Source organism: Halichoerus grypus, chromosome 7 (assembly GCF_964656455.1).
Source record: "Halichoerus grypus chromosome 7, mHalGry1.hap1.1, whole genome shotgun sequence".
Lineage (NCBI taxonomy): Eukaryota > Metazoa > Chordata > Mammalia > Carnivora > Phocidae > Halichoerus > Halichoerus grypus.
This window is the reverse complement of record NC_135718.1, coordinates 135,818,461-135,834,539: the sequence shown is the minus strand read 5'-3', so window position 1 is coordinate 135,834,539 and position 16,079 is coordinate 135,818,461. Positions and strand designations below refer to the sequence as shown.

General features: G+C 33.6%; 1 long non-coding RNA gene across 2 annotated transcripts in view; it reads right to left on the bottom strand.

Moving 5' to 3' along the window:
• Positions 1-2,761: 2,761 nt before the first annotated feature.
• Positions 2,762-16,079, bottom strand: part of LOC118544377 (uncharacterized) — a 56,995-nt gene continuing 43,677 nt past the window's right edge. For both annotated transcript variants that reach the window (XR_004921550.2, XR_004921549.2), the window contains exons 2-5: positions 12,878-12,972; positions 12,664-12,772; positions 10,443-10,508; positions 2,762-2,953 (exon numbers count right to left, since the gene is read on the bottom strand). This is a non-coding gene — a long non-coding RNA (uncharacterized LOC118544377). The remainder of the gene's footprint in view (positions 2,954-10,442; positions 10,509-12,663; positions 12,773-12,877; positions 12,973-16,079) is intronic.

Here is a 16,079-nt window from a genome sequence, read left to right as displayed (position 1 = left end):
TTTCATGAGTGTTCTGTAGTTCCTAGAGTATAGATCCTTTACAACTCTTTGGTTAGGTTTATTCTGATTTTAAATTGAAAATTCACTTAGTGTTCCAGTAATCAAGACATTTTTTGTTGCTATCTGTGAACAGGAGAATAACCATATCTATATAACTCCTAAATTGCTTAGAATTTTGGCATTTTTTTTTTTTTTTTTTTTTTTTTTTGTCATCAGAAGTGAGTTCCCAATTCTTAGTTCTTTGGTAAAGTTGCTGCTCGACTCAAACTTTAAAACAAATCAACAAGACTCAATAAACTTGTTTTTACTCTATTTCAGGACTTAAATAAGTCAAAATTTTATTTAAAAAATAGATTTAGTTTCTTTGTTGAAAGTAAAATATATGATGAGAACCTTGCAAAAGTGCTATATTAAAATACCTAAAAGAGTGAATTCTTTCCACCACTATTTGCTGAGGCAGGAAGTGTTTCTCTGAATCACTGGAATCAACATGATAGAAACAGGCACAATCTTGCTTTCATGGATCATATAGCCTAGTAAAGCTGATGGACATTTTAAAAAAATTATTGTGTGCCTAATGTCTCCTGCATTGTCTCAGGAGCTACAAATGAAGCTGGAAAAGGCAAATAAACAAAGACACACTCATACATCAGACTGTGACCAGTTCCATGAAAAGGAAGGAAGGACGGAGGGAAGGAAGGAAGGATGGAGGGAAGGAAGGAAGGAAGGAAGGAAGGAAGGAAGGAAGGAAGGAAGGAAGGTGAAAGAGATAGATGTCAGTGCAGGTGGAGATGAGGGGACATTATAAGGGTCTGGTTTAAAAAGGTAGTTTTCACTGCTGTTGTAATCAAGAGCTTGACCCCAGTTTTGGTGTTTAACCACTGACAGCTTTTAGGCTCCATATTTTTCTCTTTCCTTCTTGCCCCACATCTGGGGCAACCAACAAGAAAGCTCTGTGCATTCCTTCCCTAGAGCCAGTGAAAAGTTCCAGCAAAGTCCCTACCTCCCGCCCACTCCCACCACAATCCTCACCTCACCTAGCCTCTCACCCCCCAAAAACCAAAGCCATTTGCCTCTACCTTCCCTCAAGTCATTTTCAGACCACTTTCAGAACATGCCCCGCTCTCCCCCCAAATCCTCTTTGTGTAACTAATACATGTCTTTATTATAGTCTTTGTGTGTATAGTACAATGTGTGGTACCAACAGTCATAGTGTTTGTGTGGTACCAACAGCCTCCACATCTAGACCACATTTTGGGTGGTGAGGTAGGTCCCACCCTCAGTGGGCAACAATAGACGAGCTACTTAGATTTTTCAATTAGCTATAGGAATTTATAACATTTAGAGAAATGATTTGATCACTGTACACAAACTAATCCAGTCATTAATTGTTTAGGAGTTACTAGTTTTTTAGTAGTCACCAAAATATTAACATTAAACAAAAAGACGGACCCAGAGAGGTCTAGAATTTCATCTGAGAACAGCTAGTATGTCCTAAATTCTACCTGCAAGTCTTTACATTTGTTGTACTAGTTTCTTGTAAGCCTCTTAAAGTTTTTGTGAAATAAGACTAAGTAAATAAATAATTCTCCCGGCTTATTCAAACAAAACATTCCTATAGAATATTTACCCCAGGGACAGGAGATACCTGAAAAGAGGGAACAAAACTGCAAATATTTATTACAGACGTGGAACGTTTCAGACAAGTGCCCACTGTACATGTTTTGTTTTTCTCTCCAAAGTTTTCTTTTCTGAATTTTAATTCTTCTGATTACGTAAAGAAGAAAGCCTAATATAGGTGCTAACCTAACTTTAGCATCGCTCTATAAAGTGTGTGAATCTCACGTTCACAAGGAAGGCATGCTGCCCAACCCACTTGGGAGTTGAGAGTGGTGAGCAGGAGCACTGACAATTCAGCAGGAAGATGGGAAAAGCAAGTGGGAGAAATGGTGAGCAGGGGGCCAGCAGCACTCATGGCTCCAGGAATAGTTGGTCGTGAAATCCATAGGGCCTTCTTAGGTAAAAAGCAAATATTTGAAACCTCAAGTCCTGAATCTAAAAAGCAAGGGTATTTCCTGAATAATATCCCATTACATAAAACAAATTGACCTCTTTATCTATAGAAGCTGTAAATTGCAGCTATTTCAATAGCAGACACATGGGGTGAGAGAGTTTGCCCTGAGGTAGGCATTTCATGCATTTTTTAAAGCAAAATCAAAGTTCTAAAATAAGAACTATAATAGGAGAGAAATGTGGCAGAGCCACTGGGAATTTCTCATGATCCCGCATGTAATTGAACAGCATGAATACAAAACCAGCTGCATATTAGTTGTCCTGACATGACTGTCTTAGCACCTTTCAAAACAAAATGAATATTCCCTATTATTACTTTACCTCTTTCTGCTGGTTTTATTCTGATTCAACACTTTTGCAGTATTTTTTTTTCAAGCATCTTACCTGTATTCGGAGCTTTTCTCTTAACTTCAAAGCAAGCTCTAAGCAGTACAGGGTTCTAAGGAGGTTTCAGTATTAAAAACAACCGTGTAAAAAAAAAAAAAGAAAACAACTGTGTCCCAAACCATAATTATTTAATGTATGTAACTGTAAAAACAGAAATTTTGTATTAAAATTGTAATCTCCTGCTTGGCTATACCTGACCTGATAAGGGTGAATTTATTCTCTTTTTTCCCCATACTCACGAACAAAAAGTAACCCCCAAATTATATTAACTCCAGACAGTCTTTTTTTTTTTAAAGATTTTATTTATTTGATAGAGAGAGAGACACAGCGTGAGAGGGAACACTAGCAGAAGGAGTGGGAGAGGGAGAAGCAGGCTTCCCGCTGAGATGTGGGACTCGATCCCAGGACCCTGGGACCATGACCTGAGACGAAGGCAAACGCTTAACTGACTGAGCCACCCAGGCGCCTTCAACTCCAGAGAGTCTTAAAGGACCTAGAAACAGAACAGACGTTGGATCTCAGTATTATTGTATTACCCGAAAGTAAGAATTATGAAGTAAGATTATGAACTTGTAATTTCTTTTTTTTTAAGATTTTAATTATTTATTTATTTGAGAGAGAGAGAGAGAGTGAGCAAGAGAGAGAGCACAAGCCAGGGAGAGAGGCAGAGGGAGAAGCAAACTCCCCACTGAGCAGGGAGCCCAATTCAGGGCTTGATCTCAGGACCCTGGGATCATGACTAGAGCTGAGAGCAGACACCTAACCAACTGAGCCACCCAGGTGCTTCTGAACTTGTAATTTCTTATTTGATACTTTGCTCCTATACATACCATTTCAAACACTTCAACCTCGATTTTTTTTTTTTTGTCAAACAAGAAAAAAGAAGCACAGTAAAAACAATTAGTTTAGGATATGAAATCACAACAAAGGAAAAACTACTGAAACTTCCCTCTCACCTTTATCAGACCAGGGCACATAGCTGGACGTACAAAGTAATTAAAGTCTAAATGGGGATGTTGATATTATGAGGAATTATCCCCTTCTCCACAGAGAAGCCACTAGGATATGTTCATCTTATTGTTATATTTTTTTAACTCTGAAAATCCTGTTGTAGGTTCTTATTTGTCACAATGGCTTTTTCATTGAGCATTGTGCCTTTCAAGGAAATAATTAGAATTTGTGTTGAAACTTTAATTTGTCACTCATTTCTTTTTAAAGATTCATTTATTTAATTTTAGGGAGAGAGCGGGGAGGGGGGTGAGAGGGGAGGGGTGTTGCAGAGAGCATGAGCCAGGGGAGGGGCAGAGGGAAAGAGAGAATCCTAAGCAGATTCTGCACTCAGCGTCCGCATCCAATTCAGGGTTGATCCCCATGACCCCAAGATCATGACCTGAACTGATACCAAGAGTGCTGAACAGACTGAGCCACCCAGGCACCCCTTGCTACTCTTATTTTGACCTCAAAGAATAATCTATTTTGCTTCCTTTGTTTCATATAAATATAATTCTCAATATTGTGTAGTCTGATTCCTCAACCATACAATCTCTCAAGAGATTCAGGGGGAAATTTTTCCTCTTAATCTTGGAGAATAAAAATATGAATAAAAAAAATAAATTAGGCAAGTATCTTCAGAACTAAGAGTAGAAATTAACTTCAGGGTAGTTCTCAGTGAGTCTCACACGTCTTTTGATTCTCCTCCCCTGAGCACCTGAGTTATCAATAAACACTGAATAAGTTATCATGAAATTAGTCATGTCTGTGAAATAAGGCATATAAATATTTCTATAAAACTATGAATGGAGATATAAATATGTCTTGATAATTATTGCTATGACTTCTATTAGTACTACTATTATAAACCCTCGAATTGTCTAATAATTTACGTATTGAATTGTAGATGACTACCAAATACCACTCCAAATACAGTCTTTTCAGATAGAAAGCTCCCACAGCACTTACACAATACAAATATACCTATACTGAGGGGCTCCATTTGGTTTTCAATAATCCTCTCAAGCACTTCTTATACACATTAAATTTGACAACTGCATAAAAGATTATTACAAATGAGATACACAAAAGGAAACTGTAGTTCCACAGAACACTAACTAATATATGGGTTAACATCTTTTTCAAAACAATCTATTTAAGGAGAATAGTAGTCAATTAATGAAGTATGGAAAACTGAGCCAATGTGAGTTTGTGCCAGTAAGAGTTCAAGGACTTGGTCCTGCTCCCTATTATCATTTAATGTGCTGAATTACCATAAATTTCTTTTACCTTGCATTTTCTTAGAATGCATTCTAAGAATAAAGTGAGATCACTAAATAAAACTGTGATGCTTGTTAAATAATTACACAGTTTGAGACAAGGTTGTTCTCCATAAGGTCGGGTACTATTACTGAGGTGGTTGACCAAGCAGAATGTAGCATTGTTATGGCCTTGAACTGTAAGAATATTAAGATCCAGAGGTTTTTCCTATAATATAAAGATCTGTCAAGTAGAAATTCAGAAAGGTATTTTAAAAAATTCTCTTTCTCTTCTTAAGCTGAAGAATTACATAACAATAACAACAAATCTGAATTCGGCCGAAAATGAATTTTTCACTAGCAGTATATTAAGGCAAGACTTTGGTCACAGTGTGTAGGCATAGGGCACCCATGATCAATAGTTGTCTCTCTGGCATGATCACATTCGGCATTTAACAGTCATTAAACAATTAGTTAAAACTGATTTTGGAAATTAAAATTAGAAGGGTCATCATTTCTCTCATTCTGATACCTATTGCACTTTAGACAAATATAATATTGCTGTCTTCTTAGTATTTTAAAGTTTTGCATTTGTGTTTGAATTTCCTGTAATAGAAAAATATGCCATCTATAAATGTATTCAACTCTAACAAATCATACCCATTCACCCTCACACACTCCGAAGTTTTTATATTGTATATAGGAAAAAGAAATGGGATGTCTCTAATGGAATATCTACCCACTCTCAGTTATTTTTATACACACACACACCCCACACACATAAATACACAAATTAGGATGTCAGAAAAAGCAACATTTTTTAATGTGAAAAACTGGGAACGTTGTTAATACCAAAGCCATTTTCCCAGACCTTTTAGAATTCCTCTAGGACAATTTTGACAGAGATTTAATCTTAATGACATAAACAAAGTTGCTACTCAATAATTCATTTCATAAAACCAGAGGGAAAAAGAGCAACTGCATGACACTAAATCACTGCTTGGATCTTGAGTACCATTCACAATAACTAGCCCGGCCATTCTTTATAAGTGCGTTGTTCCCTTTGAGAGATACGAATTTTAATTTCACTAGCCCGGCTGTCCTTTTTTTATAAATCTGCAGGTTCCTTGGAAAGAAACACATTTTAATTTTAGATGTATGGAGAAAGAAAAATGTGTACACATTTACTCAAACTCTTAAAGACTTGTAAAACCTTTTAGAATATAAGCTCTTTTAATTCCAAATGTATGGTAACCTGGATAGAGAATAAACTGAAATTCATGTATATTCCATCTAGAAAGAAAAAAAAAAAATGTTGAATAAATTATATATAAATAAAATTTAGCCAATTGATGGATTCAATTGTTTTCTAAAACCTTTAAGCATTTACATTTCATATTCAATTCATTTCACATGACATTAGTAGTGATACCAATTCATATGTGAATATCAGACCTCGATATTAATAATCATTCTTAGCTAACATATTAAAGATAATGATGTGAGTTTTAGTTATGAAATACACATAAAATAATATTTCCTCTGGCTCATTGTTTATAGCACTCATTTCACAATTAATCATATGTCATTGTGGCATCTTTTAAAAAAAAATTTATTCCTAACAAAATTTTCTGTTATTTTTTAACTTTTTTTATTACTTCTTGAGGGAGGAACTAGTTTTCTAAATTTTAACAAGGAACTAATTTTTGTATGTACATCCCACAACACTCACAAAAACAAATGCTTATTGATTTGAATTTGTTTCCTTCAGTTTTATTAAAATATGTAAAAATATAATAATTATAATTTAATTTTTATAATTATTATTTAGCTAATCACATTGTTATGGATCTAGAGGGTTTTTTTCTATGCATACCACATAGACACGGTTTAACTACATATACAATGACTTACCAGAGTTAATTTTTTGGTTCATTTTTCTCATAAAAAAATTGAAGAGTATCTTGACTATTTAATTTGTAAATGGAAAGTATATAATGACCAAATGTACTCTCACTGCATGCTAGCTGACTGTCATTGCTAACTGAACTCCATTTTAAGTGGAAAGATGGTGCCTGTTAAGCTAAGAGCCCAGTGCCGGTAAAATCAGGAGCCAAACATACCCCTTCCATTGATTCCATTTCCTGTATGGCTGTTCTCCAATCTGACAATAAGCATGTGACAGTTTCCGTTGTTTATGCCTTGCACCAGAGCAAATCAACAATGTTGACAATTTAAAGTCATTTGCAGCCACATTACATATAAATAAAATAACCAGTCCTGCTAATGTTGATAATGAACTCTAATTTTTCAGATAAGCAGTTAATTGCTTCCTTCTGGCTTTCTATATTTCTCAACACGTGCAGCAAAAGGAAACTTCGGGTCTGATTGGCAACAGCCTCCCCAGTTGCATAGCAGTTTTCTCACTATCAAGCAGTGATGGTGCCAATAAAACACAGGCAATTCCTGTTTACATTTGCATCAAGATATTCTCTTGGTTTGTTTCATGCAAAATGACCCAAGCCAATAACCACAGTCAGGTTCTCTCTACATTAGAAAACCCAGGTATAATTTGAGATTCATCTAAAACTAGATTCTGTCTACAGCACAGTAAAATTAACGAGAAGCAATTTTAATGAAATAATTACAAATTTTCAAATATAAAAGAAAAGTTAATGATTATAGATTTTCCCCTATGCAGGTGTTATGAAGTAGGTAAAGGACTATTAAAATTATTGTTTTAACTCAAGAAAAATTAAACAAACAACTTTAAAGTTGATAGAAAAGCTTGCTAGAAATGAAAAGTATAAAAGAAATGTCACAAAATAGCATACGATTAAGTGTAAATGAGAAAGCATAAGCAATGAATCAAGAGATATTCTTTCATATATATTCCATAATCAAAATTCATGACCTTGATGTTAGCTAAGAATGACTAATAATAAGTCAGGCGTTCATATATGAATGGATCCTAAAACAATGTTTGAGGTTTTCTGAAAACTAAAGTATATATTTATATATAGTTATGTGCATTTATAATAAATACTATATAATTTTGTCCAATTTCATATATAACATTAAGATGAATAAATAGGATGAATGATTTTTAACACTATTTTGTCATTGAGATTATTTAGCATTTTGTGAACACTGATATCTTTTGTGACCATTTTTCTGCAGCATTTAACTAAATCAAATCATTTTTATTTAATATTTATTTAAATTATTTCTCCTTATATGCATTATAAACACTTTTTTATTGAACTTAATTCCATTCATTTCAGCAATTGTTTTTCAGATAATCCAAACAAGAATTGTTATATTTAGTCCTCTGGTGGATTTTACATTTATTTGCATCTTGGGACGCTAAAAGTAACACTGTAGAATATGGTGTTCTCCTTGACAACAAATCACAGATTCTGTAGTAAGTTATATGTGGCTTTTTGATTAAGGAAAAAATCTTAAACCCTTTTTATTAAACTATTTCCTCTATGTTAACCTTTAGATTCCTTCAATTCTGTTATTCATTTGCATTAAGTAAAATTTCTTTTTTTTCTTTTTCATTGCTGAAGGTCTGAAATATGAGCATTTATTCTAGCATTTCAAGATTTTTGTAGGAAAAGTTGTTTGGCTCATCCATGTCATTCATGGTTATATATATATATATATAAATTTGATTTCTATTCAGTTTGGGTTTTTTAGACTTTTGAACCTAAAAGTGGGTACCTACCTTGTCCATTTTATAGCTTTAGCATTGGAAAAGAATTTTTCTGAGTAAACTATTGTTTGTTTTCAAGAATTATATTAGCTCTTTTGGTTGCTGCCTCTCTGTAAATTAATACCTTAAGACACCATCTCTAGGAATCTAAGATGCTTTTCCACTACCAACGTCAATAGCTATTAAATATTTAACTACTTTAAAAAAATCTGTAGTTTTACCATTTTACCAAACATAAAACTAACCTGACACCTTTCTGCTGATACAAATATTGGCCTGTTTCTTTAGCACAGAATATATGTTCTTGCCCTTTTCCAGCTGTAAGCTGTTTTCTTGATAAAAATAACTATACGTTACACTGATATAATATATTAAACCCGAGTTCTTCGTGGAACTCCAAAGTTTCTGTTTAGGAATTCAAGTAGATTATATAAAGTGAGTTCTTCTTTATTTATATAATATAACCTAAATTAGCATGATTTGCCACTGGAGTGAAAAATCACATAATCTATTTTTCCTGATTTGTCTTTTTTTTTTTTTTTAATATTCAGGGCTTTTTAATTTTCTAGTTACAAATGCCTATAATTTATCTACTCTGGAGCTGATGCTGAATTCTTTCTTATATTGAATTAAACTGATCAAATTTGAAATATGTCATTCAGCTTTGTATAAATATAAATTACACATTTGGGGGTGCCTGGGTGGCTCAGTCGGTTAAGCGTCTGCCTTAGGCTCAGGTCATGATCTCAGGGTCCTGGGATAGAGTCCTGCATCAGGGTCCTTGCTCAGGGGCGGAGTCTGCTTCTCCCTTTCCCTCTGCCCTTTCTCCACATGTGCGCTCTCCCTCTCTCTCAAATGAATAAACAGAATCTTTTTTAAAAAAAGTTACACTTTTTCTTATAAAGTCTGTTTTCTCCTTGGGCCTCTTTAAGTCTCTCAGAAAGATACCATCCAGATATATTGACTTTCTATTTTGATTCTGTTAGACTGACTTAAAAAGTTCTTGTGAACTGGCCACACTAAGCCAATTTAAGAAATAATTTTGAAGAGAGCCCCCATCTATTACACATAGCAAATGTAGATATATTCCAGGTAATTATGGCTATAGGTCTATTCTTTCTTCTAGAATGTAAACTTTATCCTCATTTCTAATTCCAGTTTTATGTCAGTTATTAGCATAATGAAGAGTCCTCTTCTCATCTCTAGATTTCTGGATTATCCCTAAACAAAATGACTGATTCAAAGTCTATAATAATATGACGCCTGGGATGACTTTAAACTAGTATACAATCATCTCCCAATTGTGTTTAATTTAAAATTCCACTGTCTTCTTTAGATGAAAATGTTCCTTCCAGTCTTTTTAAGAGCTTCAGGATTTTTCCATCTAAGCATTTCATGTTCTTCCAACACAGCCTCTGTAATTAGTGGCTCCAGGCCAATAAATTCATCCTGCAAGTCAGTGCCTCTGTTTCTTCTAGCTTCAGCCCATGATGTGAAAGCAAATCATTACAACTGGCTTCCCAGACTTGAAATTGAATTTGACAAACACTCTTGGGGAGTTACATACGATGAGGACATGAGTTACAGATAGCAATGACACCTATCTTCTAACCTCATTACACATATTCAGTTCCTACTGAATTCAAAGAGAGTCATGAGTACGTAAGAAAGAACAAAATTTGTCATTGGATTTCTAATACATCTCTAATGGCATACAGGAGATACCATGCTTCTCATTGAGCACTGGGAGTTCCAGGTTCCAAGGGATTATGTATTTTTTATTTGCTATTTAAATAATGTCCACTTTGGTATATTATTCTAAGTAGATCTCATCTCAGTCCACAATGCCTCAAGAGTGCAGTCTCAAAAGCATAATTATGAAATATAAAACATTCATAAATTTATGGTGCATTGCAAAAGTCAGAAGTAAAGTTAGCAAAAAATGATGAAACAACCTCAGAAGATGTTAAAACAAAGGAAAATAGAGATCTTTTAATACCATGTCTTCATTTTACCTCAAGAAAGCACAGGTTCCAGGAAGAAAATGAGAGCCCAGGTCAAAGAACTAGCTACCGACCGACCTGGAATAAAAATCAAGTCTTCTTATTTTCATCTCGATGTTTCCGATCTTGTATTACTGATTTTCAAGAGAAACAAACATATAACTTAACCTTTATAATTTCCAATTTCCTCTGCTATAAATGCCAAGATACACAAATTTAGGGCTTTTCCCCCAGATCATTATTTTATCAACATTTTCCTTCTTTACAATTACAGATTTCAAATGATTTACATATTAATGTGGACTTTGAGGTCCAAGTTAGTTACTTTGAAAATTGAACCCTACTAATATGTTTATTCCTATACTAAAAGTTACTGCAATGACCATTTTGAAAGTCCCGTTTAGAATATTTTTAACTTCCTCTTGTTTTTTTAGAGTTGCTTTAAAAATTCAAAAAATTACAGGCAGAAATGTGTTTTGTTTGGGGTTAACTTGTTAAAGAATGATAAGCTTGGCCATATGTTCCCCTCAAGCTTCCCTGTCATGGAACTCAAATGTGCTATATCCAGAAGAAGACGAGGGGGCAGTGTAGCCTTCGGTCTCTAATTAGTTTCATGCCTATCATTCCAGCATTCAAACACAAATGAACTTGCAAACCTCAGTGGACTTCTTTTAAAAATGAAGGCACTGATTGACTTTTGGCTGTTGCTTAAAAAAATATCCTGAGGAAATGTTGCGTCCTTTATACCCGTACATTCCCAACCTCATAAGAGAAGAAGGGCTCCCAAAAGCTTGCCAGTACTATTTATTACTTTTAGCAGAGTAGAGCCTCTTGAAAATGCACACATACCCATAATGCCAGTACTTCCACTGATATAAAATAAAATGAATAAATGAATAATAAATGAAATATCACAAATGTATTTGCCTTGTCCTCTCATATAAATTAAGATGGGACAACAAAAGTCCCATAATGAATTCAAATAATTAAAAATCAGTGTTTAGGGAAAAAAAAAGGTGTATGCTGTAGAAATGCAAGGATTGTTTCAGATCAACATCTGTGAGGATCCATTGATTAATTACAGCTATGACTACACCAATAAAAAGGGACTTTATGGCACTTGATATATTTTTTCACTCTTCTGCAACTGAAACTCCTACTTCTAATAACAGTTGAAGACTTGATTGCCTCAATGTTTGGATTCCAGAATTAGAACAAAAATGGTGACTTCAAATCTCAAAAGTTCACAGAAGATTTGCCTTAATATGGAAACAGGAGCTAAATAATTTATGAAATGTGAAGGAGTAATATCATCTCAATGACATTGGTTCAGATTATCTTTTCCAAGCAGTTATTGATAATCTACATGCAAGAAGCCAAATACTAGGTGCTTTCATTTATATCTTACTTACTCTTTATAGCAACTGTATGAATAGATTAGTTATGCCTATTTTATAGTTAATTTTATAAAAAACAAAACAAAACTTAGAGTCAGTGAGATTAAGTAACATGACCAAGATCACACAACTAGTAAGAGTAGAGGTATTTTCTTAAAACAATTTGGTCTATTATTTATTTATTCTTCAGCAAAGACAATAGAGTATGTTTGAAATGCAACTGTCATGAATTAAATCTTTCAAAAATATAATTTTAATTGTCCTATAACCGAATGGAATTGGGCTTACAATATAATTTTTTTTACCAGAAGAATTTATCTTGCCCTTTCAAGGTAACAAAGCACTTTCCAATATAAAATGGAATCAAGTCAAGTTCTCTCTTTCTCTCTCTCTCCCTTTCCCCTTTCCCCACTTCCTTTCCTGGCTCTTTCTTTTCCTTTCCTTGAATTAATGTGAATTCCAAGTGGCCTTACAAGTTTTCCTGGAACTGAGGCAAGGACATCTTACCCATGTAATATCATGTCCCCTGAAGCCAGCTGATCCTCCCTTATCCAGGTATCATCTTCTATGTCTATTGCATCTGTTCTGGATGTCTCTGATTTGCCATGACCTCCAGTTGACAGGCCCATACTCTACATATCCCTTCTTCCAATGGTAAGGCCCTCATATCTATTTCCCTACATTTCTTGTAGACAAAGTAAATTTAGAAATCTTTCCTCAACATGCCCTGGCCTGGATGTGCAAAACTCTATAGTATCACTATGGTTCAGGCTGGTCCACCAGGTACTTCAATCAACCATGAATAACCTATACCTCTGATATTCTGAGATACTTACCATCTTGCTTAGCTGTGTCCTGAGACTCCTAAGTCATGGCATGTTCAGCTCTGAGATATCTCCAAACTTATCTGGTGTCTTCAGAGACATACATTCTCCCAGGACTCAGCTGAAAAGATATAGCAAAGACTAAATCTCTTTCCAAAGACCCAACAACAATTAAACTGAATGCACTTTTCTTCCAGTCTCTTTCCTGCCCTGTAGGTGAACCCACCTTCTTCAAATGGCTCCTGGGGAGAAGTCATTAAGCAGAACGTCTGCAATCCATAATCTCCCTAGTGGCAGGAGGAGGGTGATAGGGCAGATGCCCTGAGAAACAAAGAAGCTACTTTAGCCAAATCTCCTTGCAAACATGCTGATGACCGTTCTGGTACACAAACTAATGATATTCTCTCTCAGAAGGGTCTTTATCTGTGAAAATATTTTAGCATGCTATATTTGATTTGCCTAGGATTGCTTGTACTAAACAAACATGGAATCTATGAATTTGTAGCACACATCTCTCTAGAAAATGTTACATAAACTATACAGCCATCTGGACACATGACAATGTATCATAGCAAAATGATCCTCTTCTGTGTCCTTTATGGAACCACGAATATCACATAATAGTCCCATATAGTAACCTGAGCCAGAGCACATCCTGACTGGTAAGAAGTAACCTAGGTAACTACATTGAAGGTCCTGGATCTCTCCCTGTTGCACCTGTGCCTCATGATTACATATCTCTTGAAATTATTAGTAAATCTTGCTATTAGCTAAGATTTCTCATTCGAGTGAGTCTGATTTGACAATACAGTCCTTTGTATTATCTCAACTCATTACCATCTTCTCTCACTGGTATAAACCCTACATTCTGAATCATCCAGATCTGGGCTTTGGTATTTTCAAATAAGATTAGAAAATTCACTAAATGGTTTTCTCTTTTAAAGAGAGCACCCAAGTCTTACAATTAAAAGTAGGAATATTTCTCACTATTCTATGCTTGAGGCAGTGAACATAAAAGACCCTTGATGCTTGGATGATGAGGACGATAGTAAGGATAATGAGAATATTACAAATACATAATCCAATATTAAAATATGAACTAGTGCTTTTATTTTAGATGTTTACTATGGCGGTATCACTATATCATCTTTAGTACATTATAGTCACACCTTTATTACACTTATCTCCTAAAATCTTAAGCAAAATGAATACTTAACTATTATAGCTAGATGGCAAGTAATTATTCATAAAAATTATTAACATAATAATTATTAATAATATTGTAAATAGATTGATAAATTCATATGTCATCTTATTTTTTCAAGTATTGTTTAAAAGCAAACATGGATGATTAGCAATCGCTGCAATTGTGCCAAGGATATGTACAGAAAGACTGACCAAAATATCTAATTATACCAGCAATCAAATTGTGAGAATTGAATTTGTTGAATTCTTATAAAAAAGTTTCTAAAAATGTTTCTCAAATATTATTTGAACACCAGAAAAGCCACATAAACAAATATATTGCTAAATATGACATAAAATGATTGACAATTTTATAAACAAAGTATGCCATATTCAATGATTAAAATCCAACAAATATAAGATTCTAAAGTTTATAGAGAACAAAATTTAATACAGAAATTCCTTAATCTATACAAATTAGGTACTTGACTTATGATATGAATAATAGTTTCAACTATAACTGAAACTAAATATAAGTGAATAAAAAACATTAGTAGAAAAGAAAAAAACATTCTGTGTTTTCCAAATGAATCTATTATTATAGACCAAATAGTATGCCACATACTTAAGAATTAAATTATTTTCCTATTGAAATTAAGTATATTTCAACTGATAACTATCAGTCTATTTTTAATGTTTATTTTTTGGTATTTTTCTTTATCAGTGATGCAAAAGAGCTAACAAAATTTTATGAATATGGGAAGGGAGAAAAATGCAAATAATTTATTTTAAAGTAAGAATTAATGAAAATAGTTATAATATTTTCTATTATTGCAAATTTTTCCAACTTAACAATTAGAATTCCTGTGAAGTTCTGCAATGTGTACTGCTTATGAAAAATTAGGATTCTTATTACTAGGAGAAAACATCAGAATATAAAATTTTTAAATCCAGAGCTTTCTACAGGACCTTGAGGAGAGGTATTATGATAGTGTTTCTTAAGGCAATATAGTCTAGTAAATAGAAGTGACAATGTGCTCTTGGGCAAATCTATACATTTAAATGAAAAGTATAATGATGGTGTTTGTATACAAAACATTTTTTGTACCAATGATATTTTATCATATGGTGCCAAGTGGACCTTAGATAATATACGTCTTCATAACTCAGAACTAAATGTAAACCAGCAACTGTTTAAATTTACATTATTTTGTGTCACATTATTATAGAACACAAAGTACTCCAAGCACCACTTAAACAAGATACTTCGCTAGATAGAATCTGTTCTACTTTTAAAACAGAGCAGCCCAGGAAGTGTCAACCTTCTCAAGTGAAGTAATAAGCCAAATGTGTGTGTTACTAGAATGATATTTTGTGGAAATATATCACACAGTGTAGTCTACAACTTAGAATAACTTTAATATATTATCTATCATAATATGGTATATACTAGACTATTGGCTCTTTTATAAATGATCTTATTTACCAAGGGTTTTTTTTATATTGCATATTATGACCATAACTAACTCAGAAAATTTCTGTTCTTTAATACACTTGGATACATAGTCCAAATGTAGCATCCTCTGGTGGTAGCACAGAAAACTGAACTTAAAGTTATCAATACAAAAAAGAAAAAGAAAACACAGCTGGAAATGAAAAATAAAAATGATTTCTGGATAAAATAATGCTAATTCCAAAAGAATAATTAATTTTTTGAGTCTGCAGATATCCCTACATAGAAAAGTTTTCTGTGTATTAGTCAACAAATAAGGCTCATATCCTGATGAATCTTCGTCAATTCAATGTCAAAACAGAATGGGGCAAATGAGTTTGCATTAGCCGTTTAGACCATATATACACAATGCCTAATAGTTTGTAACTTGTCTGATAAACATTGGAAATATTATTTTATAAATTCTTGTTTGACTAATTTTAATTATTTTTCTAAATTAACATTCAGTTTAATGAGTTTATGAGTTTAGATCAATGGTTTTCCATCTAGAACCTCAGACTCCTGGGTTCACACCAAAATAGACTCCAAAATAATAATGATGCTAATGATGATATTGATAAAATAATCAGAAACCACATTTATTGTGTGCCTACTGTATTCCAGGAACTGTTCCATATATTTCACATGTGTAAATTATTTGATCTTTGCAATACAGCTATGAGATTAGTATTCTTCATTCTACAGATGAGGAGATTAATGCACAAGTGGATAGGGTAGCTTTTCCTAAGGT